The sequence below is a fragment of the Panthera pardus genome, unplaced genomic scaffold, assembly GCF_024362965.1.
Source record: "Panthera pardus isolate Hobbes unplaced genomic scaffold, ASM2436296v1 HiC_scaffold_10, whole genome shotgun sequence".
Lineage (NCBI taxonomy): Eukaryota > Metazoa > Chordata > Mammalia > Carnivora > Felidae > Panthera > Panthera pardus.
In genome coordinates this window covers 82,144,716-82,170,822 of record NW_026526655.1, presented here as the reverse complement: position 1 = coordinate 82,170,822, position 26,107 = coordinate 82,144,716, and the positions used below count along the sequence as shown (strand labels likewise).

Below are 26,107 nucleotides of genomic sequence, written 5' to 3'. Positions count from 1 at the left end.
TAATTATGTGTGCTCCATTTTTAGACCTATTTATGTATGTGTAGATTTTTAAATGTGAAATATCTGAAGAACTATATTACTGTTTTCTTTTAGGTATATTTTATAAGATCAATGTAGTTATTCAGTCATGAACAGAAATATTTCTCTAGTATAATTTGTCTTGGCAGTTCACTTTAAATACTTTAGAAACTGAAGATTATCTGATCAAATGAATTCGTTCTTAAGAAAAATTTAGTGGCAGCATTATTGAGATTCAATTCATACACTACACAGTTCACAATTTTAAATTGTACACTTTGGTTCTTTTTAGTATATATACAATGTTGTACATCAACCACCGCGACCTACTTTCAGAACATTTTCATCACCTCAGAAAGAAACCCTACACCTGTTAGCAGTTACTCTCCATTCCCCTCTACTACAAATCCCTGGCGACCAGTAATCTTTTTATCACTGTGGATTTCCCTATTCTGGACATTTCCTATGCATAGAATCATACAATATGTGGATATTTGTGTCTGACTTTCACTTAGCATAATGTTTTCAAGGTTCATCCATCTTGTAAGCATGTGTTAGAATTTCATTCCTTTTTATGACCAAATAACATTCCATTGTATGGATTATACTACATTTTGTATATCTATTTATCAGTTAATGAGAGCCTGTTCTTAGTAATCTTCACTTATTAATAATTAATTATAATCACTTATTAATAATCAATAATAATCACTTATTAATTAATAATCACTTATTAATCTTCAGTGGCAAGAAGCCTGAAATTATAGTTTAGTACTGAGCAGTCTTTGATGTACGTTGTAGAATTAAAAATTTGTGTTTTAAAAAAAGTTTCTGGATGTCTGTTTAATACTTCTAAAAGATTTACGCTTGCCTTTCAAAATTTACAAAATTCTTAATTCCAAATCACATCTGGCTCCAAAAAGTATTGGATGAGGGATTGTGTATAGTATCTGGAAATTAAAAGGGAAGGAAAAGTTGGTCATCTATAGGGAATATTCAATTTATCCTTTTTTCTCTGTAGCATTCAGTGGACACTTCTTTCCTTCTCTATATATGTCTAAATAAAGGACACCCTTATTGGCAATAATTTTAAGTCTTTGTCTTACTTTCCTCATCTCATTGGTCAGTATGCCCAGTGGTTTATACCTTATTAAAATCTCTTAATTCATTCTCCCTATTCTGTCTTCACCTCTAGGAACTGAGTTCATTTTTCCCCCAACTGGCACATTTATTAAGATTAAACATAAGACCCTTCTCTTCCCTTACCCCAGAAAGCTGTGCCCACAAAGTCCCAGGCTCCTGAAGCAGGGTCCCTCTGCCCCACTTCTGAAACAAGCTCTCAGGCTTTGGCAAAGCTCTCAGGCTTTGGCAATAGCCTAAGTTGCCCCCAGGGCTGTGACCTGCTGAATCTTCTGGCTCATCATCTCCATGAGAGCCTGTTTCATGGCATGCTTCTACTGCAGAGCTGGCTGCACTTTCTCCATTTGCTTGGTGAAGAAATCTATCTTCCTCTTGAAAAAGTCCTTGTCATCTTCATTTTCGTTTTTTATGTAGTAGCCTGTTCCCATGTCAATGAGTACATGTTCCACATTATGTAGTTTCCCGGGGACATGCATAGGACTGGTCAGTGGGACGAGTAATTCTTTTCCCTCATTGTTCTTGTTCAGCATGTTTAGACAGTCTTTGGCTTCCACACACTTGGTCTGTACCACCTTGATCTGGGCATCTTGTCCTTGATCTGGACAAGAAATCCACTTTCGGGTCCAGTTGGTTCTTGAGCATTTCTAGCTGCAGCAGGTTCAGCTCAGTGATGTTAACGACTAGGCCGTGTTGGGAAGCAAGTTCATTTTTGTTCTAGATTATAATATAGCAGGTTTTTTTTTTACACCTATCAGTAGTTTACCTTACATCAGTTAGAGAATTTTAATCAAATTGTATTTGAACATTCTGTATACTTGTCTCTTTTCCAGCCACTGGCCTGAAAATTCCTTGAGAGCAAGACCTGTCATTTATTTCTTAACTTTTTTCTACAGTAGCTGTCAAAGAGTTTGTACTCATCTGTTTGTTTGCTGAAAGAATAATGAATGAATGAGTAAATAAACATTATCACTTAAACTATATTGTTAAAAATTACATCATGAAATTTATTTATTTATTTATCTATTCATTTATTTATTTATTTTACTTATTTATTTGAGAGAGAGCACGAGCATGCAAGTTGGGGAGAGGCAGGGAGAGAGAGAGACTCTCAAGCAGGCTCCACACTCAGAGTCTGATGCAGGGCTCCATCCCCCAACCCTGGTATCATGACCTGAGCCAAAACCAAGAGCCAGCTCCTCAACCAACTGAGGCACCTAACTACCCCAATCAAAATTTATTTTCAATGTAAACTTATATTTAATACACATAATAGAGACATTCAAATGGTGTCACTGCTAGTAAGTGACCTGCTCATTTAATTTACTTTTAATTATGTGGAGAGAAAATGATTTGACAATAGAATGCAATAGTAAATCTAAAATTATGACATTTTAAATAATACTTGACTTTGTGGCCAAATGAGTTTTTAAATGTATGTTGAAAAGTAACTCTAAGCTACAGCATCAAAAGTAGGTGCCAGACTGCTTTTATGATCTCATCTTTTCGAGTTCTTTATCTTCTATGCTTTTGAAATGAGCTGTTTTTAATTTCTAATAAGAAAATTTGGGGGCACCTGGATGCCTCAGTTGGTTGAGCATCAGACTCTTGATCTCAGTGTGAGTCCTGATCTCAGGGTTGTGAGTTTGAGCCCGTGCTGGGCTCCATGCTGAGCCAGGAGCCTACTTAAAAAAAAAATTTGTGGGGGAAGGTGTCTTGGTAACTCATTCAGTTAAGCATCCAACTCTTCCGCTGAGATCATAATCTCATGGTTTGTGAGTTTGAACCCAGCATCAGGCTGTGCTCTGACAGTGTGGAGCCTGCTTGGGATTCTCTCTCTCTCTCTCTCTCTCTCTCTCTCTCTCTGCCTCAAAAATCAATAAATAAACCTAAAAAAAAAGGCTATTTCGCTCAAGAAAATTTGGGATAGGATCATATTCTTTTGAATTTTGACTTTTTAAAAAGTATTTGAGACTTCTAGAAATTCCTTTTGATTAGATAAATGCAACTTACAGATTTGATGATGGTTGTCTGAAGGCAAATTTATAGGCTTCGTAGAAATTTTGTGCTACTCATTAATTATATGTCACCAAAAGTTCTTTGTGCTTGCTGTCTTTAACCATCAGTCTATGTGACAGTAAGTTTCAAAAGTAGGCCTGAGAGCTAAACAGTTTAAACTTGTATAATAATCACAGACACCATGATATCAAGGAGGTCATCCATATGAACAGCCTAGGGGCTTAGAGGGAAGCACACTTCTAAGGTTCCTAGGATAGTCATTCACTCATCTGCCTCAGATGCTCTTAAGGGGAAGAAATATTTCACTATGCAGTTATTATTTTTTATTACAAGTTTAAATAGATGTCATTATTGCCTGTAGCATTATGAACTCCTTGGAAAACTGTGATCTTTTAGGTCAGGGGTCACCAAACTTTTTCTGTGAAAAGTCAGTAGTAAATATTTTAGCCTTCACAGTCCAACATATCTCCAGCACTACTCAGCTCTGCTATTAAGGTGTGAAGGTAGCGTTAAGCAATACATTAACAGATGAGTATGGCTGTGTTCCAGCTGTAGTTATGGGCACTGGAATTTGAATTTTATATAATCTTCAGATGTCATAGAAAGTTTTTTGTTTTTGTTTTTGTTTTTTATGCTTTTAGACCACTTAGAAATGTAAATACCATTCTTGGCTCACAGGTCATACAAAAACAGGTGTCAGACCAGATTTGTTTTCTGGGCTGAAGTTTGCCAGCCTCTGCTCTAAATGGTTAAATCCACCAGTTGAGAAAATATGCTTTAAGTAATTCTTAAACTCCTCCACTACCAAGTCTTTCACACCATTCCAAAGTTCTTAGTAATTTGAGCATATGCTTGATGACAAAAGGTGTTCAATTTGTACCTGTTCATCTCAAGGAGGTATTAAGAGGTCATGTTGTAATATATGAAATCACTGAGATATGAAAATCACTGGTAAAGTGAAAAGTGTAACATAAATATGCCATTGCATTAGTAGTTGCACTTTTTATGTACTCTTACATATGATTTCTGACAGAGCTCCCTATGCTGATATACCCCTCTTAAAGATTAGAAATAGATTAAGGGTTGCACATAAATTTTCTCCAGGCATTTTGCCTCCATATTCTCACACTTTTAAGATACTTTTATCTTTTAACTACATAGATCTCTAGGTTCATTACTAATGGTACTGTAAAATGTTCAAATTATATTCCACATATTCTTTCTTATCACTACTCTGTGAGAGCAGAGACCGTTTTGTCCTTGCGTATCCCCAGGACTCAAAACAATGTCTGGAATGTATTTGAGTCTCATATATAGTGTCTGAGTTGAATTAGTAATTCAAATAATTCCATATGTTTACTTGATTTTTGTTATCAAAGGAATGTGGAAAGCCATATGTAAACAAAATGTTTTTTAATGCATAAAATAAAATACATAGAATTACAAAGAAAGATTGACTTTATTCAACTTTACTGAAATGTAGTTCTATTCACAGATAGCCCATGGTTCTTAATATACTGAAAGATTTTTAACTGGTTATCAGAAACACACAATCCGTAACTATAAATTGCAAAATTAATAAAATGTAAAACAATTGCAAACTTTATTTGGTCTCCTCTTTAAGAAATCTTTAGTCTGCATTTTTAAATTATAATAAAAACAATGTATTTTTAAAAAATCTATTCTGTTAAATTTCTTTTGGTTACAACAAGGAAAACAGGTTCTAATAAGCTTAGTCAAAAAACGCATTTTTCTGAGGAGGTACTGTCATGGAATTGACAGGTGGGAAAGAAAGTAACAGGCGTAGCTCTGGTGATTTCAATTTTCTCCAGAGTAGGTCCATTGATGGTGGCTCCCAGTCATGTGTCCAGATTTCAAAATACCAGAAAGGAACCGGACTGATCCAGCTTGGATCACAGATGCATGCCTGAATTAGCCAAGGTCAGGGGTTGGAATCATGTACTAGAGATATTGGCACTGAGGTCCATTGTATGTTAGCAGAATGAGCTGGAAAGCCACCTCAAGAGATATGTATGTAGACTTATTAATCTGCTTCTAGGAAATAGTACATTTCTTGTACTTAACTAATTTTTTAAGAAGAAACGTTTCACTGCAAGACAACTTTGTCTATTGACAATGAGACTACCTTTATAATTATGAATTTTAATATGTACCAAATCACCTGCTGCTATATTAATAAATGGCTTAATATCATATAATACAGCTAGTATAACGTAGTGGCACTATAGCTGAGGTGTTAAGAGTGTGGACCCTTGAGCGAGACTCTGCATGGCTTCATCTCTCATATCACTTAAGTAACTATAAAAGTTTGGACAAGTTACTCAGTCTCTGCCCATCATTTTTATTGTCTGTAAAAAAAAGCAGTTTATCAGTGAGCTTTTGCTGTAGTACCTATCATAATATCTCACTGGCATACTACCATAAGCTTTTAGTTTTTGCTCAGGAGACCGCAAGTAAGTTGAAGTAAGTATGATCAAGGCTGGGCTCAAATGGACATGGTTCCAAGTGGAGGATGGATCTAAGTCTGAGCCATATGTCGCTCATATTCCTTGGAGCTAACTAAAGCATTTTTGTCTCAGAGTGAGAAGCAAGGTAATGGGAAGAAGTGCAACTGCACAAGCATATTTCAAGGTTCTGTTTGCATGATGTCTGCTGTTATCCCATTGGTCAAAGCAAGTCACATGGCTGAGTCCAAAGTCAAAGAGCAGAGAGGTACACATATACCTTCCATGGAGGTGTACTAGGGAAAGGGAGGAATGATCCAATATACCACAGGGGATAATATTACTACCTATCTGATGGAATTATTGTAAGTTGTAAAGAGCTTAGGATAGTGGCTGGCACAGAGTAAATGATCAATAAATACTTGCTATTATTGGGCATACTCTTATGAAGAAACTCACACAAAAGCTCAGGACTGTATATATGTGACATAAAATATATTTGACACAAATGGCATTTCATTGGCGTTGAGCAGACATGCTAAAATTTAATTTAAAACTGGTATCTATTTTTGTTATTGTGATCAGATGAGCAAGGTTATATATGTATCTTTCAGACTGGTCAGCCAACTGTGATAGTCAGAGTGATTACTAGCTCAATTATTTAACTGTTAGTAGAATCATAGAACTACTAAAGACCACTGAGTTCTGTGCTCTTGTTTCACAGATAATGCATTCAGCCAAGAATCGTGAGATACCTAAATGAAAAAGAAAGAACTAGATGGATAAGGATGGATGTGTGAATGATAAATAGATAAGGAATTAACTAGAAAATGGGAATGCAAGGAAGATCAAACCTAGATCCCTAGAATTCTAGTAGAAAATTCTTGCCACTGTATCACACAACCCAGGTGTTGTTTCCTATAGTTTTATTGAAAGGCCATTTATCATATTTTTCTTCTGGTGAACCTTAAAAGAAGAAGTAATTTTAAGAAGCTTTTAAAATATGTTTTTTTACTATTCTTTCAATTGAGAAGAAATATATTCTTACAGGTTAGGATTTAGTTATAATGCAAAAAAACCAAAAACAAAAAACAAAAATCTCTGGTCTGGTGAGCATACTGGGTGGTCATTCCTTTGTGTTTCATGGAATACAAATATACAAGAGAGGCAGTAAACAAATTAATATATAGGATATTCCACAATCTCTTATGTGAAATTCCAAAATCAAAAAGCTCTGAAATTGAAGGTGTTTATAATTCATATTGTGGTAAAACCTGACATAATCTTAATTCATTTAATAGTGAAACTTGTATGAGGCTATTATCTTTTTTTAAAATCCCACTTAGAATGTGTAAATGTTTTGCTGTAAATATATTAACCTACTAGACTTCTCAGATACAGAAGGAGGAGCATGTTACCTAATTACAGTACATGTACCATATTACCTTTAAAAACTCAAATAATACTTAATTCTAAAATATATGTGGTTCCTATAAGGATTGTGTTGGGCTATATAACATCACAAATTATAAATGCCATGAATGAAAATGAAGCAGATATAGGTATAAAGAATGGGGTCCTATTGGGAAGGAAGGGTGAGTGTTGGAGGTTGCTTGACTGGAGTAATAAGAGAAGGCATCTCTGAAGGGTGACTTTTTTGTTTGCTTGTTTGTTTGTTTGTTTGAGAGAGAGAGAGAGAGAGAGAGAGAGAGAGAGAGAGAGAGAACACAAGCCAAGTAGAGGGGCAGAGGGAGAGAGAGAATCCTAAGCAGGCTCCACACTCAGTGCTGAACTCAACATGGGGCTTAATCCCACAGCCTGAGCTGAAATCAAGAGTCAGATGCCCAGCAGACTGAGCCACCCAGGCGCCCTGGGAGGTGACTTTTGAGCAGATTCTTGAAACATGCAATGATGCTCTTAAGAGAAAAAGTGTTTCAGTTACTGGGAACAAACATTTGGCTATCTGGGGAAAGTGTTCCAGTCTAAGGGAAGACCAAGGTCAAATACAGAAACCAAAAGTGTGCTTAGCATATTTGAGGAAGAGCAAGAAGGCCACTAAGGCTGTAGAATACCAAGCAAGAAGAGAGTTATGAGATAGGCTGACAGGTAAACAGGGGCCAAATCATATAGCTCAGGAGAAGACTTTATCACAACTGTTACGGGAAATCTTTGGAGGGTTTTGATCAAGGCAGTATCTAAGATACAATTTTCTTTTTAAAAACATCACTCTTTTTCTCTGTGAATAATAAAAATAGCATTCTTTTGGAAAAATAAAGGATCCTAGCTCTGTTTGAAATTCAGAAATTTAATGGTAAAGTTTAATTTATTAATAAAATAGTATCTTAGTCATACTTTAATAAAATATTTCTTTGAGCAAATGCTGCGCTATGAATTTATCTAAATATTACTAAATTATTGTGTTTTTTTGTTTGTTGTTTCCAGAATTTTCTGTAAGCATTAAGGCTGAGAAATTAGCTTGGTCATGATAATGCTTTTCCCAATCTCCCTCTTCCAAAGATTATTCTCTTCTACCTGCTAAGAGACAACCAGAAGAAAGAGCCCTAAACTTGAAGTAATAAGAACTGTTTCTTCATACTAGCCCTGACACTAATTGACTGTAACTTTGCTTGAGTTGTTTAACCTCTTGGATTTTGGTTCCCTATAGTGCAAAGTATGGGGATTGGATCATCTGATTGATGTAGCTCTTTCTTGCTTGCAGTCATAAATTTAGCAACTTGTGTATAAGGCTAAAATTCTATGATTCTTAATGAGAACTCATAAACATCTCAAAGTGTCCTTAAATGTGAATCTAAAGAAATACACAATAACTGGCTATCTGTTCAAAATTGGTAAATTCACTCTTGTTTCCTTTTTAACAGGACCAAGGAAACAAATATCAGAAGCCAAGAGCACAGAATACTTTCTTTCATCAATCCATAGAACCCTGATACTTCTCTAATTCCATCACACACAAAGGAATGACCACCTTGGCAGATGGCCACAAAGGATGTCAACAATTCTTTGGAGGCAAGCAATGAAATATTTATACTATGAGCTTTCTGTTGTTAAGTATGTAGAAATAAGTAGTATTATCTTGCATTTTAATGGAAAAATAAAATGTTCTTTAATATAGCAATTTTATATATGAAGCATAGCTAATATAGCTATTTCTTATAGTTAAGCTATTTAAGTAACAGAAACTAAGCACCCATGTTTGAAAACAGTGCTATTTGTATCCATCTTGGACACATCTATCATCTAACTACAAATACTAAATAGTTTGGGGGATTATAATTATTTTTTATTTGGTTGGAATGATCCATACCGTTTATGAAATTTTTTTGTTTCATTCCAGCATTTTTTCTTACTTATTTTTAACAACTATTCTGAAGTGCTCCAAAATCTTGGAAAGTCATCCCTTTACATTCCTCACAGCTTTATATTTTGTGAGAATCCTGCATCAAAAGAACTCATGGAACTTTTAGTTCCTTTCTCAGCAGCTCTTATTGTTCTTGGAAGAGTAGTCAGCCAAGGATTGTGGACCACAGTGCCGTCTTCAAAATTGAAATTAATTACATTACCAGTTAAAGGGAAAGTTTGCTTGGAAAGAAATTGACTGTATTTTAAAGAAAAAAAGTATAAATATAAGGAATCTGCCTTTGCCACCTTCATGAAATATGAAACCTTAAGTAGATGAATATGAAATGAAATAAAAAATAAACTCATAAAAATTTAAGTAGAATGCACTAAAATTGAATTTTTCAAAGGATTTTATACAAACAAAGAAACTGTAGATATGCTCAGAATTTTTTATTTAGTACTAATTCAACTCATAGGCCTGAGGTCATCTAGCAAACGAGTCTGCTTTTTAAGTTGTACATAGAGGAACACTTTCTAAGTAAAGGAGGACATAAATGTTTAAAAAGTCCAGCGTAGAGCTTCTGAGTTTTCTTTCAGTAACTAGAGTCAGAATTAATTCTTGATTTCCTGTTGGGGAAAATTTCATCTAATTACATTCACACTATTCTGCAACTTTTTGGACAGCAAATCCTGATCACCAAAGAAAGGAAAAAGCAGCTGTGTTGCCCTTGCCTCTACAGTTTTAAGAATAGCATTATTATGTAGTCACTGGGCTTAGAGAACCAAGAGTGGCTATCCACTGGCTGCCTTCTGGCAGAGACACACCTAACCCATTCTGAACTGCTGGCAATGTGTGCTTTCTGTTCCTAAGGATCTTCAAAGAAATAGTTTCCACTGCTTCCTTTAGCAAACCAATCTAGTAGAACAGCTCTCGGGGATAGGAAGTTCATATGACCCTCTCTATACACTTTCAGTGGTTGTTTCTAAAACTTGTTTTCTTAGAATTATACTTTAATCATGATTTAAAACTTTCATAGTTTGATACAATCCACTTAACTATTTTAAGAAAATACTGAAAACTGACCATTGCTAAATTAGTAGGAATAGTTTCCATAAACACTGATTCTCCATAAGCAGTCTATTTTTGTCAAATTTTCCCTAATATTTCCTTTTTTGACTTATTCACATATCATATTCTAAGTTTTTCTTTAACCACAGCAATATATCTTTTTTTAAAAAATATTTATTTATTTATTTATTTATTTATTTATTTATTTATTTTGAGAGAGAGAGAATGGGAACAGGGGGTAGGGGTAGAGAGAGAATCTCAGGCAGGCTCTGTGCTATCAGAGGTACCCCAGGGCCTCCCAAGTACCCCAAAAGCAACATATCTTCTGTCAGATAGCTCTAATTTATATTTCTTCCACCTTATACTAAAAACCAGTCATTTGTTCTCTTTGAATCACATTCTATTTATGACCATGTCATTAATAAGCCACAGATATTTATAATTCTAATCAAAAGTGCTGTTTAATTTTTTTTGCCATATTTTAAGGCTTATTTGAATATTATAGTTGTAAAAACTTTTAGTACCTTGAAAGACAATTAGAGCATAGCAGGTATAACTTATGAGTCCACTATATAATAAGCCAAATTCAAAGAACATAGTAACACTAACTAATTAACCACCACTCTGCCACACCTACCATGCTGTGTGACCATAGACAAATTATTGGTTCTCTTTGACCCACAATTTGTAAATTTTTAAAATTTGAATGGTAATATAATTTCAAGAATTAAATGAGATAGGTGATGTAGTTAAAAATCTTAGGTATTTAGCACTTGCCGTAGCTCATAATTCAATAAATAGGCGATATAGTTATTCTCCTTTTTTAAAATGATTGAAAACAGACTTCCTCATGGTAAGCTCAACTCTTACAAAAGAAATAGTTTATTTGCCCATTATACCCATGCCAAATTTGTTTTACACCATTATGTTGTTGTACTGGAACTAAATTTTGTTTACTGAAATTTCCCAACAAGCAGTTTATGTTTAAACATGTGAAAATGCAATTTATCAAAAAATCACTGTTTAAAATCATAGTTGTTAGGAAAAATGATTGTTAACCTTTGGGTCTCATGAAAACTATACATTCCAAACTTTGTAAGTAATTTTACTAGGGTACTCATCAACTCACTGCCTGCTCTAAAATTTTAACTTTATATCAACCACTATTATTTGCAGAAATATTCCATGTGCAAGGCAGAGTGGTTTGAAGAATTTTCTTCTTGGGATTAAGTATCTTTTATGTATACATTGATCAGGTGCTTAGTCTGAGAAACTGATATTTCCTCTAGAAAAATAAAAGTAAACAGGCAGTTTGGATCTTTTAGTAGTTTCCTAGGTCTGCTGTAACAAATTACCACAAACTGGGTGGTTTAAATTTTGAAAAACATTATTTTCTCACAGTTCTTGAAGCTGAAAGTCCAAAATCAAGTTCTCTGCAGGACCATGATCTTTTAAAGACTGTAGGGAAGAATCTGTTACATGCCTTTCTCTTAGCTTTTGGTGTTGCCTAACAATCTTGGCATTCTTCCGTTTATGCTCATTACATCAATCTCTGCTTCCCTTATCACATGGTTTTCTCCATATGTTTCTATGTCTTTTCTCCTCTTCTTATAAGGCCACAGTCAGACTATAACCCACCCTATATCAGCATGACTCCTCTTAACTTGATTACATCTGCAAAGACCCTATGTGCCAACAAAGTCACATTCAAGGGTCAAGGATTAAGATTTAAACATATTTTGGGAGAGGTAACACAACTCAAACAATAATACTGTCATATATTTTTTTGAACTGAGAATAAAGTTAGGGAAGAAAAATTGATTGTAAAAACAAGAGAATTTCCTTTTCCTAGGAAAGAGGTTGTTTCACTTGTGACAAGATACGCTCTATTAGTAGATGTACATATTTTGCTTACAATGATTTGGTAGTACCATTTCTTGAACATAGATGTTTCTTGATAATACCTTTGCCCAGCTACTCTTTAGCTCTATAATTTAAAGTTATAAAACAATATCTATCATTTTGTTGGTTTACTTGAGCTCAGAGTTCAAATATTAGTTTTACAGTTTTATGATTGAGGCTTGTATCCATACATCAACAAATGAGATTCCCTAAAGACTTTAGAGATGGCATCATATTTGCATTTATAATTGTACTGGTAGTTATATTTGTAAATGAACTGAGTTAGTTTTTCCTTTGCTAATCATGATTCAAACCAGAGCTACTTTTTATTTTCATGGGTAAGAAATTAACTTTGAATTCAAATTAAGAAACATTGTTGATCTTTCAAAATGAACATAGCCACTATATGTTTTTAACATTAATTCTATAGCCTATTCTAATAAAGCTAATTCTAGTGAAGTCTTTCTAATATATAATTCAGTATGTGGTATATATATCATCAGTACATTTTTATCTTCTTTATGGCCATTTCCCATATATTTAAATAATTATCACAAACTTTTCATATAATACAACTTACACAAGATGTACCCTCTTATTTCAGAACTTCAATAAGAAAATTTTCTGTGTGTCTTCTTATCTTTGAGCTTCTAAAAAGGAAGGGAAGTAAAGCATTATAAACTGTTATGGGAGTGAAGAAAGATGAAGTAGGAAGATCCTAAGCTCACTTTATCTTATGGCTACAAGCTATATAATACCCGCTTCAGTGTAAATAGCCCAGAAAATGACCCAAAGACTGGCAGAACAGACTCTCCACAAGAAATAGAAAGAGGCCATATAGGGTAGGAGTTGTGGTCAAGAGCCAAACTGACCCAGAGGACTTTCTGCAGGAGGGAAGGACACCAAGGGCATGGATAGAGGAAAGAAAAAGACCCTCACCCCAGGCATAAGAACCCACCTAGAAAAGACAAATCTCCGTAACATTTGGCTTTGAAAACTTGTGGGGCATAATTTGTGAGTTCTTACAATCACTGGGGCTTAACACCTGGAACTTTAAAAATCAGTAAGCTCAGCTACAGGAAAGCTGGAAGGACAAGAGGAAATTGAATCCCCAACCTTAAAGAGACAGCACATCTGCTGAAGGGACTGTCTTTTTTCCATTGGGATATTCTTTCCTGATTTGTTGAAGATTAGTTGGCCATACGTGTGTGGGTCCATTTATGGGTTCTTTATTCTATTCCACTTATCTATGTGTCTGTTTTTGTGCCAGTACCATACTGTCTTGATGATTACAGCTCTGTAATACAGCTTGAAGTCTGGAATTGTGATGCCTCCAACTTTGATCTTCTTTTTCAACATTACTTTGGCTATTCAAAGTCTTTTCTGGTTCCATACAAATTTTAGAATTGTTTGTTCTCTATGAAGAATGTTGGTGTTATTTTGATAGGGATGTCATTGAAAGTGTAGATTGCTTTGGGAGATGTAGACATTTTAATAATATTTGTTCTTTCAATTCATGAATTCAATTCAATTCAATTTTTGTCTTTAATTTCTTTCAGAAGCTTTCTATAGTTTTCAACATACAGATCTTTTACCTCTTTTGTTAGGTTTATTACTAGGTATTTTATGGTTGTTAATGCAACTGTAAATGGGATCAATTCCTTGATTTCTCTTTCTGCTGCTTCGTTATTGGTATAGAGACATGCATCCGATTTCTGTACATTGTTTGTATATCCTGCAACTTTGCTGAATTCATATATCAGTTCTAGTAGTTTTTTGGTGGAGTCTTGCAGGTTTTCCATGTAAAATATGTTATCTGTGAAAAGTGAAAGTTTGACTTCTTCATTGCCAATGTGGATGCTTTTATTTCTTTTTGTTGTCTGATTGCTGAAGCTAGGAGTTCCAGTATTGTGTTGAACAACAGTGGTAAGAGTAGACATCCCTGCCCATAATAGGCAAAGAGAGCCATTGCAGACCACTGAACTGAAAGCAAATGCAGCTCAGCCACAACAGTAGGGCACACAAAACACACACAGGAGATACCCCTGAAACACCAGGTTTTGGTGAGCAGGGGACATTGCATTGCAGGTTACTATAAGACCTCTTCTTTATAATGCCACTACTTGCAAGAGCAGGAGATGTAGCTGACTTTTCCTGTCACATAAAAACAGATCAGAGAGTTAGACAAAATGAAGAGACAGAGGAATATGTTCCAAATGAAAGAATAGGACAAAATCACAGCAAAAGACCTAAATGAAATGTAGGTAAGTAATATACCTAATAGAGAATTTAAAGTAGAGGTCATAAAGATACTCACTAGACTTGAGAAAATAATGGAGGACCTCAGTGAGACTCTTAAAAAAAAAATAGAAAACATAAAAAAGAACCAAATAGAGATGAAGAACTCAACACCTGAAATTAAAAATCACTAGAGGGAATAATTAGTAGACTAGAGGAGGCAGAAAAATGGGCCAGTAACCTGGAGGACAGAGTAATGGAAAGCAATCAAGCTGAACAGGAAAGAGGAAAAAAATAAAAAATGAAAATAGATTGAGAGAACATAATGACACCATCAAGTATAATAACATTCATATTATAGAGCTCCTAGAATAAGAAGAGAGTAAAAAGTAGGCAGAAAATGTTTTTGGAGAAATAATAGCTGAAAACTTCCCAAATCTGAAGAAGGAAATAGAAATCCAGATTCAGGAGGCACAGAGAGTCCCCAACAAAATCAACCCAAAGATGTCCACACCAAGTCACATAGTAATTAAAATGCCAAGATAATGAGAGAATTTCAAAAATAGCAAGAGGAAAGAAAACATTTACATACAAGGGAAACCCCTTAAGGCTACCAGCTGATTTTTCAGCAAAAACTTTTCAAATCAGAAGGGACTGGCCTTATATAGTCAAAGTGCTAAAGGGAAAAAAAAAAACTTCAATCAGGAATCCTCTATCCAGCAAAGCTATCATTCAGAATGGGTGAGTTTCCCAGACAAACAAAAGTTAAAGGAATTCATCACCACTAGACAAGACTTACAAGGAATGTTAAAAGAGACTCTTCGAGTGGAAAAGAGACCATAAGCAGGAGGAATAAAAGTAGAAAGCACAAAAGCAGTAAAATTAAATATATCTATAAATATCAGTCAAAGGATTCACAAAATAAAAGAATGTTAAGTGTGACACCATGTACCTTAGACATGGGGGGAGAGGAGTTAAAATTTAGTGGTTTAAAAAAAAATTTTTTTTACATGTTATTTATTTTTGAGAGAGAGAGAGAGACAGAACACAAGTTGGGGAGGGACAGAGAGGCAGGGAGACACAGAATCCAAAGCAGGCTCCAGGCTCTGAGCTGTCAGCACAGAGCCCGACACAGGGCTCGAACCCATGAACCGTGAGATCATGACCTGAGCCGAAGTCAGTTGCTTAACCGACTGAGCCACCCAGGCATCCCTAAAATTTAGTGGTTTTAAAATGAGTTTAAACATAAGTGACCATAAAGAACTTATCAAACTCAACACCCAAAAAACAAATAATCCAATGAAGAAATGGTTAAAAGACATGAATAGACACTTCTCCAAAGAAGACATCCAAACAACACATGAAAAAATGCTCAACATCACTCATCATCAGGGAAATACAAATCAAAACCACAATGAGATACCACCTTACACCTGTCAGAATGGCTAACATTAACAACCCAGGCAACAACAGATGTTGGTGAGGATGCGGAGAAAGAGGATCTCTTTTGCATTGCTGGTGGGAATGCAAGCTGGTGCAGTCACTCTGGAAAACAGTATGGAGGTTCCTCAAAAAATTAAAAATAGAACTACCCTACGACCCAGCAATTACACTACTAGGCATTTATCCACAGGATACAAGTGTGCTGTTTCGAAGGGACACATGCACCCCCATGTTTAGAGCAGCACTATCAACAATAGCCAAAGTATAGAAAGAGCCCAAATGTCCATCGATGGATGAATGGATAAAGAAGATGTGGTATATATACATGATGGAGTATTACTCGGCAATCAAAAAGAATGAAACCTTGCCATTTGCAGCTATGTGGATGGAACTGGAGGTTATTACGCTAAGTGATACTAGTCAGTCAGAGAAAGACAAAAATCATATGACTTCACTCATATGAGGACTTTAAGAGACAAAACAGATGAACCAAAGGGAAGGGAAACAAAAAATAATATAAAAACAGGGAGGGGGACAAAACATAAGAGACTCATAAATATGGAGAACAAACTGAGAGTTACTGGAAGGATTGTGGGAAGGGGGATGGGCTAAATGGGTAAAGGGCACTAAGGAATCTACTCCTGAAATCGTCGCACTATATGCTAACTAATTTAGATGTAAATTTTAAAAAATAAAAAATAAAACAAGTTTTAAAAAAAAGCAGTTTAATAACTTAAAAAAAACATAAGTGACCATCAACTTAATATAGACTGCTATAGGCACAAAATGTCATATGTAAATCTAATGGTAACCACAAATCAAAAATGGATAATAAATAGGTAAAAAATAAATAAAAGAATCTAAGTATATCACTAAAGAAAGCCAGCAACCTGTGAAAGAAAAGAGCAAGAGAGGAAAGGAAAAAAGAACTACAAAAGCAATTATAAAACAAGGAATAAACTGACAGTAAGTACATACATATCAATAATTAGTTTGAATGTAAGTGGACTAAGCACTCCAATCAAAAGACCTAGGATGACAGAATGGATTAAAAAGCAAGACTTATATATATGCTGCCTACAAGAGACTCATTTCAGACCTAAAGACACAAGTAGTTTGAAAGTAAAGGGATGGAAAAGCAATTATCATGCAAATGGAAATGAAAAGAAAGCTGGGATAGCAATACTTGTATCAGACAAAATAAAATTTAAAACAAAGACTGTAACAGGAAACAAAAAAGGACACTATATAACCATAAAGGGAACAATCCAACAAGAAAATGTAACAATTGTAAATATATATGCACCCAACAGAGAGCACCCAAATGCATAAAGCAGCCAATAACAAACATAAAAGAAGTAATCAATAGTAATACAATAATAGTAGAGGACTTTGACACCCTACTTATGTCAATGGATAGATCATCCAAAAGAAAATCTGCAAGGAGACAGTGACTTTTAATGGCACATTGGATCAGATGTTTCTAACAGATAAACTCAGAGCATTCCATCCTAAAACAGTGGAATACACATTCTTTTCAAGTGTACTTGGGACATTCTCCAGAATAGATCATATGTTAGGCCACAAAGCAAGTCTCAACAGATTCAAAAAGATTGGAGTCCAGCATGCATCTTTTCCACTCTCAGTGCTATGAAACTAGAAATCAACCTCAAGAAAAAATCTGTAAAGACCAAAAATATATGGAGGTTAAATACCACACTAGTAAACCATGAATGGGTCAAGCAAGAAATCAAAGAGGAAATTAAAAAAATACATGGATACAAATGAAAATGAATCTTGAAAATGCAGCAAAATCTGTTCTAGGAGGGAAGTTTATAGCAATACAGGGCTATCTGTAAGCAAGAAAAATCTCAAATAAACAACATAACCTTACACCTAAAAGAACTAGAAACAGAAAAATAAACAAAACCCAACACCCAAAGGAAGGAAATAATAAAGATTACAGCTGAAATAAATGAAATGAAACAAAAAACAAAAAACAAACAAAAACCAGTAGAACAGACCGATGAAACTCATAACTAATTCTTTAGAAAAATCAACAAAATTGATAACCGTTAGCCAATATCATCAAAAACTAGAGAGGATGCAAACAAAATCAGAAATGAAAAAGGAGAAATAACAAGCAACACCACAGATTTACAAAGAATTATAAGAGAATATTATGAGAAATTATACACCAACAAATTGGACAACCTAGAAGAAATGGATAAATTCCTAGAAATATATGAACTCCCAACACTAAATCAGGAAGAAATAGAAAATTTAAACAGACCAATTACCAACCATAAAATTCAATCAGTAATAAAAAAAAGAAAAGTTAAAAAAAACCCAAACAAACCAAAGTTCAGGACCATACGGCTTCATATGTGAATTCTACCAAACATTTACAGAAGAGTTAATACCTATTCCTCTCAAACTATGCCAAAAAAATAGATGAGGAAGGATAGCTTCCAAATTCATTCTATGAGACCAGCTTTACCCAGATAACCAAACCCATATAAAGTCACTACCAAAACAAACAAGTAAACAACAAACAAAAAAACCCTACAAGCTAATATCCCTAATGAACATAGATGCAAAAATCCTCAACAAAGTATTAGCAAACAGAATCCAGCAATACATTTTAAAAAGCATTCACCAGAAGTGGGATTTATTCCTGGGATACAAGAGTAGTTCAATATTCACAAATCAATTAACATGATATGTCACATTAACAAGAGAAAGGATTAAAATCATATGATTATTTCAATAGATGCAGAAAAAACGTTTGACAAAGTATAACATCCATTCATGATAAAAACCCTTAAGAAAATAGGTTTAGAGTAAACATACCTCAATATAATAAAGGCTATATATAAAAGAACCACATGCTCAATAGTGAAAAACTAAGAGCTTTTGCCCTAAGATGAGGAAGATGTCCACTGTCACCACTTTTATTCAACATAGTACTAGAAGCCCTAGCAACAGAAATCAGAAAAACAAAAAGAAATAACAGTCTTCTAAATTGGTAAGGAAGAAGTAGAACTTTCACTATTTGCAGATAACATAACAGTATATGTAGAAAAACTACTAGAACATATAAATGAATTCAGTAATCAACATACAGAAATCCACTGCATTTCTTTTTTAGTTTTTTTAATGTTTATTTATTTTTGAGAGAAAAGAGGCAGAGCGTGAGCTGGGCAGGGGCAGAGAGAGAGGGAGACACAGACTACAAAGCAGGCTTCAGGCTCTGAGCTGTCAGCACAGAGCCCAATGCGGGGCTCAAACTCACGAACCACGAGATCATGACCTGAGCCAAAGTCAGACACTTAACCCACTGAGCCACCCAGGGGCCCCTCCACTGCATCTCTATACACTAAAAATGAAGCAACAAAAGAGAAGTTAAGAAAACTATACCATTTTCAACTACAGCAAAAATAATAAAATACCTAGGAATAAATTTAGCCAACAAAGTAAGAGACCTGTACTCTGAGAACTACAAAACACTGAGGAGAGAAATTGAAGATGACACAAGGAAATGGAAATATATTCCATGCTCATGGATTGAAAGAACAAATATTGCAAAAATGTCCATACTACCCAAAGCAATCTATAGATTTAATGCAATCCCTATCAAAATACCAACTGCATTTTTTACAGAATTGGAACAAATAATCTGAAAATTTGTATGGAACCACAAAAAAAGCCTGAAGAGCCAAAGGAATCTTGAAAAAGAACAAAACTAGAGGCATCACAATCCCAGACTTTAATATATAACAGCTATAGTAATCAAAACAATATGGTACTGGCACAAAAATAGACATAGATCAATGGAACAGAACTGAAAACCCAGTAATAAACCCATGATTATATGGTGAATTAATCTTTGATTGAGGAGGAAAGAATATGCAATGAGAAAAAGTCTCTTCAACAAATGGTTTTGGGAAAACTGGACAACTACATGCAAAAGAATGAGACTGGACCACTTTCTTACACCATTCACAAAAATAAACCCAAAATGGATTAAAGACTTAAATGTGATACCTGAAATCATAAAAATCCTAGAAGAGAGGTTAGGCAGTAATTTTTCTGACATTAGCCTTAGCAACATTTTTCTAGATATGTGTCCTTAAGGAAAGAAAACAAAACAAAAATAAACTATTATAACTTTATTAAAATAAAAAGCTCTGAACAGCAAAGAAAACAACAAAACTAAAAGATAGCCTACTGAATGGGAGAAGATAATTGCATATGACATATCATATCCAATAAAGAGTTAGTATCCAAAATATATTAAGAGCTAATACAACTCAACACTCCAAAAACAAATAATCCAGTTGAAAATTGGGCCAAAGATATTAACAGACATTTCTCCAAAGAAGACATCCAGATGGCCAACAGCACATGAAAAGATGCTCAACATCACTCACCATCAGGGAAATGCAAATCAAAACCACAAGGAGATATCACCTTACACCTGTCAGAATCACTAAAATCAAAAACACAAGAAACAAGTGTTGGCAAGGATGTGAAGAAAAAGAAATACTCTTGGGGCTCCTGGATGGCTCAGTCCATTAAGCATCTGACTTTGGCTCAGATCATGATGTTGCAGTCCATGAGTTTGAGCCCCACATTGGGCTCTGCATTTACAGCTCAGAGCCTGGAGCCTGCTTCAGATTCTGTGTGTCCCTTTCTCTCTGCCCCTCCCCTGTTCATTCTCTCTCTCTCCCTCTCTCTCTCTCTCCCCCCTCGCCTCTCTCTCTCTCTCAAAGATGAATAAAGATTAAAAAAAAAGAAATACTTTTGCAGTGTTGGTGGGAATGCAGACTGATGCAACCACTAGGGAAATCAGTATGTAGGTTCCTTAAAAAATTAAAAATAGAGTTATTATATAATCCAGTAATTCCACTACTGGGTATTCACACAAAGAATACAAAAATACTAATTCAAAGGAATACATGCACCTTGATGTTTATAGCAGTATTATCTATAATAGCCAAATTATGAAAGCAACTCAAGTGTCCATGCATAGATGAATGGATAAAGAAGATATAGTGTATATATGCAATGGAATATTACTCAGCCATAGCAAAGAATGAAATCATCGTTTGCAACCTGAATGGAGCTAGAGAGTATAATGCTTTGTGAAATAAGTCAGTCAGAGAAAGACAAATACCATATGATTTCACTCATATGTGGAATTTAAGAAACAAAAGCAATAAAGAAAAAAGAGAGAATAAAGTAGATTCTTAACTATAGACAACAAATTGATGGTTACCGGAAGGAAGGTGGGTGGGAGAATGGGTAAAATAGGTGAAGACAATTCAGAGTACACTTATTATGATGAGCACTAAATAAGTGTAGAATTTTTGAATCACTATATTGTACAACTGAAACTAATACTGTACATTAATTATATTGGAATTAATATTTTTAAAAATATAAAAGATAAAAAACAAAAATTCTTGAATTGAGGCCCTTTTGTTTTTTCTTTGTTACATGAAACACATAAAATTTCTGAAACATACTCTTCTTTCAGGTAAAACCTGCTTCACATTATTATTTGCATATAATAGGTACTCAATAAATGTTTATGAAGTGAATGAAGGAAATTGTAATTAGCCCCTCTACTTCTAGACGGCATCCAGAAAGAATGATATTGAAAGTAAGGAAGTTCTGAAGCTAATTCAGTTATACACCTTTCACATTAAATATCTTCTTTAAATTTGGTATAGGAGATAAACAGACAGAAACCAGAGAGCTTGAAATGCTGCAGAGTGGAGATATGTTCTTTATTTCCCAGAATTTTTCAGTAAACTGAAGGACTTACGGCTTTGGTTTATATTTTTATCTCATTTTCCAAATGAATGTTGAAACTCCGGGGAAAGAAAACAAAGTACAAGATTAAATGAGCAGTTGACTATTTAAGGAATGGAGTTTGATTTTCTAAACTTTGGATCAAATTACTACAGTAGCAGTTCACCACCCTGACTATGCTTCACCATAACCTGGAGAACTTTTAAAAATGTAGGTGTTTAGCCCTATCTCTACTGGTTAATTTCAATTCTGGTAATTACTACCTGTGTGACTGAGCATTATTTATTCCATAGGATTGGATTCTGTAGAAGTGGAAATGATACAAAAGTATTGGACGTCTGGATAAGAATGTGCCTCACAGAAATTGAAATCATAGTATCTACTTAGAGGTGTGCTGATCTAATTAGTAAAACTTTGAACTGAAAAGTAAGGAATTTGAAGACATAAATTAGCACATAAAACAGTAAGGACTTTGTAGTTTGATAGACATTAGTAAGAGTGAAGTAAATGCCCCGAATTACTGGTAACATACCTAGGGAAAACATTAGGGCATTGTGCTTTTGCCCTCAAATGTCTATATTCCAAGGCCCAACGTATATCTGAGACTGAAATGGACTGATTTCTTTTATGGAGGACTTAATATCAATAGCATGTTCCTGGTGAGAGTGAATGAGCTTACATGCTAGAAGTATGACAGTGATAGTTATGGTGGGGAGTAATAGGATAGGGGCGACTTATGGAATTCTTACAGTTTTAGAAAACTTCTAGGGCCCTCTCTAACCTGCTCTATCCAATCTGCTATGTTTGTAAGTAATTGACAGTTCTTCTGTTACATGTATTTATCCATCTATACATTCAGAAAGGTTTTATGTGTCAGACACCATACTAGTAGATACAATTTGTGGATGTGAAGAAACATAGAACATAATAGATTTGATAATCACTACAGTGAAGTATCATGGAAGCAATTGAGTAATTGCATTTCATTTATACATGAATTGGTTATTTGTATTACCACTTAGGCATTAACCAAAATACATGAAATAGGAATTCCAGTGTACTTAATTGTTCAGAAAGAAGTTGCGTTATGATTATTAGAAAAAGTTTCATCTTGATCCAGGATGTTTGAGGAGAAACTTCTTGAAAACTCTATATGATATGCTATAGGCAGTATCTCAAATTACTAAAGGCTAAGACTCCGATCGTAATGTTAATTACTATCATTGTTCCTTGCCTGTATGCTCATTTACTGAGTCTACAACTGATCAAGTTGCTTTTGATACAGCTATTGCTTGTTAATAGCCAGAATCTTGGGGAGAGAGGCCAGTTTCCTGGAATAAAAACTGCTGCAGATAGAGAAACAGCATCCATAAGAGAAAGGTCTGAGAGTGTAATGGGCTTTGGAGGACGGGACTCCATTGATTTGGCGCCTCAGCGGGAGTGAAGGGAAAGGAATTTCTAGGGAAAACTCTGTGGTTCTGACTTGAAAGAAGCAAAATGAAAACAACAATAATTATTTTCTTTCTTCTGCTGTGTACTTCAAAAACAATTTGAGAAGAAAAAAAGTCCTTAAGTAAAATTGAGTTTACATTTATATTTAGATAACTTCCCTTATTCCAGAATTTTACTGCTTTTTGTTTTACTGGATTTTAGTAAATCACTACCTGTTTTGAAATGTTTAAACTCCATAATAGAATTCAGTATGTAATACTGTCAGTTGTGGAAAGAGGGACCACAGAAATTTTAACGTGTGTTGGTTTAAACAATCAGCATATGACGGTAAGTTTCTTCAGAAGGAATATGTTGTGTTAGGTTTTGCTTTTGAATTATTAAAGCAATACATACTCATGATTTTTAAAATAAGAAACAAATAATGTGAAAAAGCATAAAATAAAAAGTAAAATTTGAAACTATCCTATTTCTACTTTCCACAAGTAACTTGTATTAACTTATTTTATGTATCATTTCAGAAATCCTCTGAAGGATTTCTTTATGTGTGTACATACATTTAACACACACATATATATGCACACTTATACATAGGCATATACTGTATATGCTTTCTTTTACATAAATGCAGCATATCCATTTTTCTTTACTAATGGCCTTTCCTTTATCTCTTATTGAATTCTAAGAATTCTTGGTACACTAATAAAATGTACCTTTTCTCATGTATTTCACACCTTTTCCTACAGTTTAATTTGCACTCGACTTGATTTGTGGTAGTTTCTTTTTTCCCATACTGAAATTTTAAGTTTTGGTTTAGTCAAATAATCAGTCTTTTCTCTTATAGCTTCTTTAGATTATGTCCAAGAGTATAACACCATTTTTTCTTTCCTACTCTTATGGATTAATTTTTGTTGAGAAACTTTATTATAGCAGTTTTAGGTTTATAGTAAAGCTGAAACATATCAAGTTTTCCCATAGGCCCACAGCCTCCAAACATTCATAGCCTCCTCCTTATTAATTTCCCCACCACAGTGGTACATTTGTTACAATTGATAAACCTACATTGATACATCATTATTACCTAAAGTCTCCAGTTTACCTTAGGGTTCACCATCGGTGTACATCTTATGGATTTGGACAAATTTATAAAGGCATGTACCCACTATCATGATATCATGCACAGTAGTTTCACTGCCTTAAAAATCCTCTATACTCTGCCTATTCATCCTCCCCTCCAATTTTTTTTTAAATAAAGTTTTTATATTATATTTAAATCTTTAAATAACCTGGAATTTTCTTAGTGTCCCAGCGGCTCTTACTGATTAATCATTTTTTATTTTATTTTTATTTTTTTGGTATTGACTAATCTTTTTTTTAAAAGTCACCTTTATCATATGTATATTGGATTAAAATCTTATGTATATTGGAATATATTTCAGGATTCTCTGGTATACATTTTCTATTTGTCTATTTCTTCTCTAGTATAAAAGTCCTTAATTACTGTATCTTCACAGTGTTTTTATACTCTGGAAGGACTGGTCTCCTCTTTACTCCTCTTTTTTTTTTTTTCTTTTCAAAATATTTGTAGATAATGACATGTTTTTTGATGAACTTTGGTGTCAGCTTTCAAGTTCTCAAAATAAAAAATCTTACTGGTATTTTAATGAGAATCTTATTAAAAGACTAATTTAGGCAGAATAACGAGTCTTTGAATAATGGTTATATCTGTCCTGAAAACAGATTACATTATAGATATCCGGATTTGTTTATTCTGAGTTACTTATTATTTTTGTGATTTTCATATTAAATGAGTTTGTTACTAGTTTTTATTTTATAATTGGGCATGTCATATATATATAGGAGAATCATTGACTTCCATATACTAATTATGTAATTAGCTACCTTTCTAAATTCCTTTTAGGGGGTTTTTTGTTGACTTTCTTGGGTTTCTCAAATATACATGCATGTTATCATGGAAATAAGGATACAATTATCTCTTCCTTTCCTCCCACCTAAGTTTATTGAGTTGACATATAACATTGTATAAGTTTAAGGTGTACAATATGATGATTTGATATAAGTATGTATTGCAGATGAATACCACAATAAGTTTAGTTAGCACATCCATCACTTCATATAGCTCCTGTGTGTGTGTGTGTGTGTGTGTGTGTGTGTGTGTGTGTGTGTATGTTTGTGGAGAGAAGGTTTAAGATCTGCTCTCCTAGCAACTTTCAGGTATACAATATAGTATTGTTAACTATAGTCACCATGCTGTGCATTAGATCCCCAGAACTTACTCATCTTATAACTGGAAGTTTGTACCCTTTGACCACCCTCACCCATTTCTTCCACCTCAGCAGCCACCAATCTACTTTCTGTTTCTATGAGTTCATTTTTATTTTAGATTCCACATATAAGTAAGATCATACAATTTTTGTTTTTCTCTGACTTATTTCATTTAACATCATATTCTCAAGTTTCATCCCTGTAGTCACAAATGGCAGGGTTTCCTTCTTTGTATGGATGAATATTTCATGTTATAAACACACACACATGCATGTACACATCAGATCACATTTTCATTATCCATTGATAGACACAGGTTGTTTCTATGTCTTGGCTATTGTAAACAATGCTTCAGTGAATATGGGGATGCAGATATCTCTTTGAGATAGTGATGTTATTTTCTTCAGATATACGCCCAGAAGTGGAATTGCTAGGTCATATGGTAGTTCTATTTTTGATATTTTGAAGACCCCCCCCATACTGTTTTTCATAATGGCTGTACCAATTTATATTCCTGCCAGCCGTGCTCAAGCGTTCTTTTTTCTCCACATCCTTACCAGCATTTACTATCTCTTGTATTTTTGATAATACCTATTTTAACAGGTGTGAAGTGGTATCTCATTGTGGTTTTTGATTTGCATTTTCCTGATGATTATTGATGTTGGGCTCTTTTTATGTACCTTTGACCATACCTTTGGTATTTACTTGGGAAAAATGTCTATTTATTTTCTTTGCCATTTTTAAAATTGGATAATTTGGTTTTTTGCTGTTGAGTTGTAGGAGTTTCTTACATATTTTGGGATATTAACCCCTTATCAGGTATATGATTTGCAAATATTTTCTTCTGTTCCATAAGTTGCCTTTTCATTTTGTTGATTTTCTTTTTTTCGCAGTGTAGAAG

At 34.3% G+C, this 26,107-nt stretch overlaps 1 protein-coding gene and 1 pseudogene across 4 annotated transcripts in view; one reads left to right on the top strand and one right to left on the bottom strand.

Annotated features, from left to right (window-relative positions):
- The window catches only part of MBD5 (methyl-CpG binding domain protein 5), a 445,631-nt gene that overhangs the window by 210,062 nt on the left and 209,462 nt on the right, over positions 1–26,107 (top strand). The gene's annotated exons all lie outside the window — the stretch shown is intronic.
- On the bottom strand, positions 1,377–24,034 carry LOC109269495 (prefoldin subunit 5-like; annotated as a pseudogene).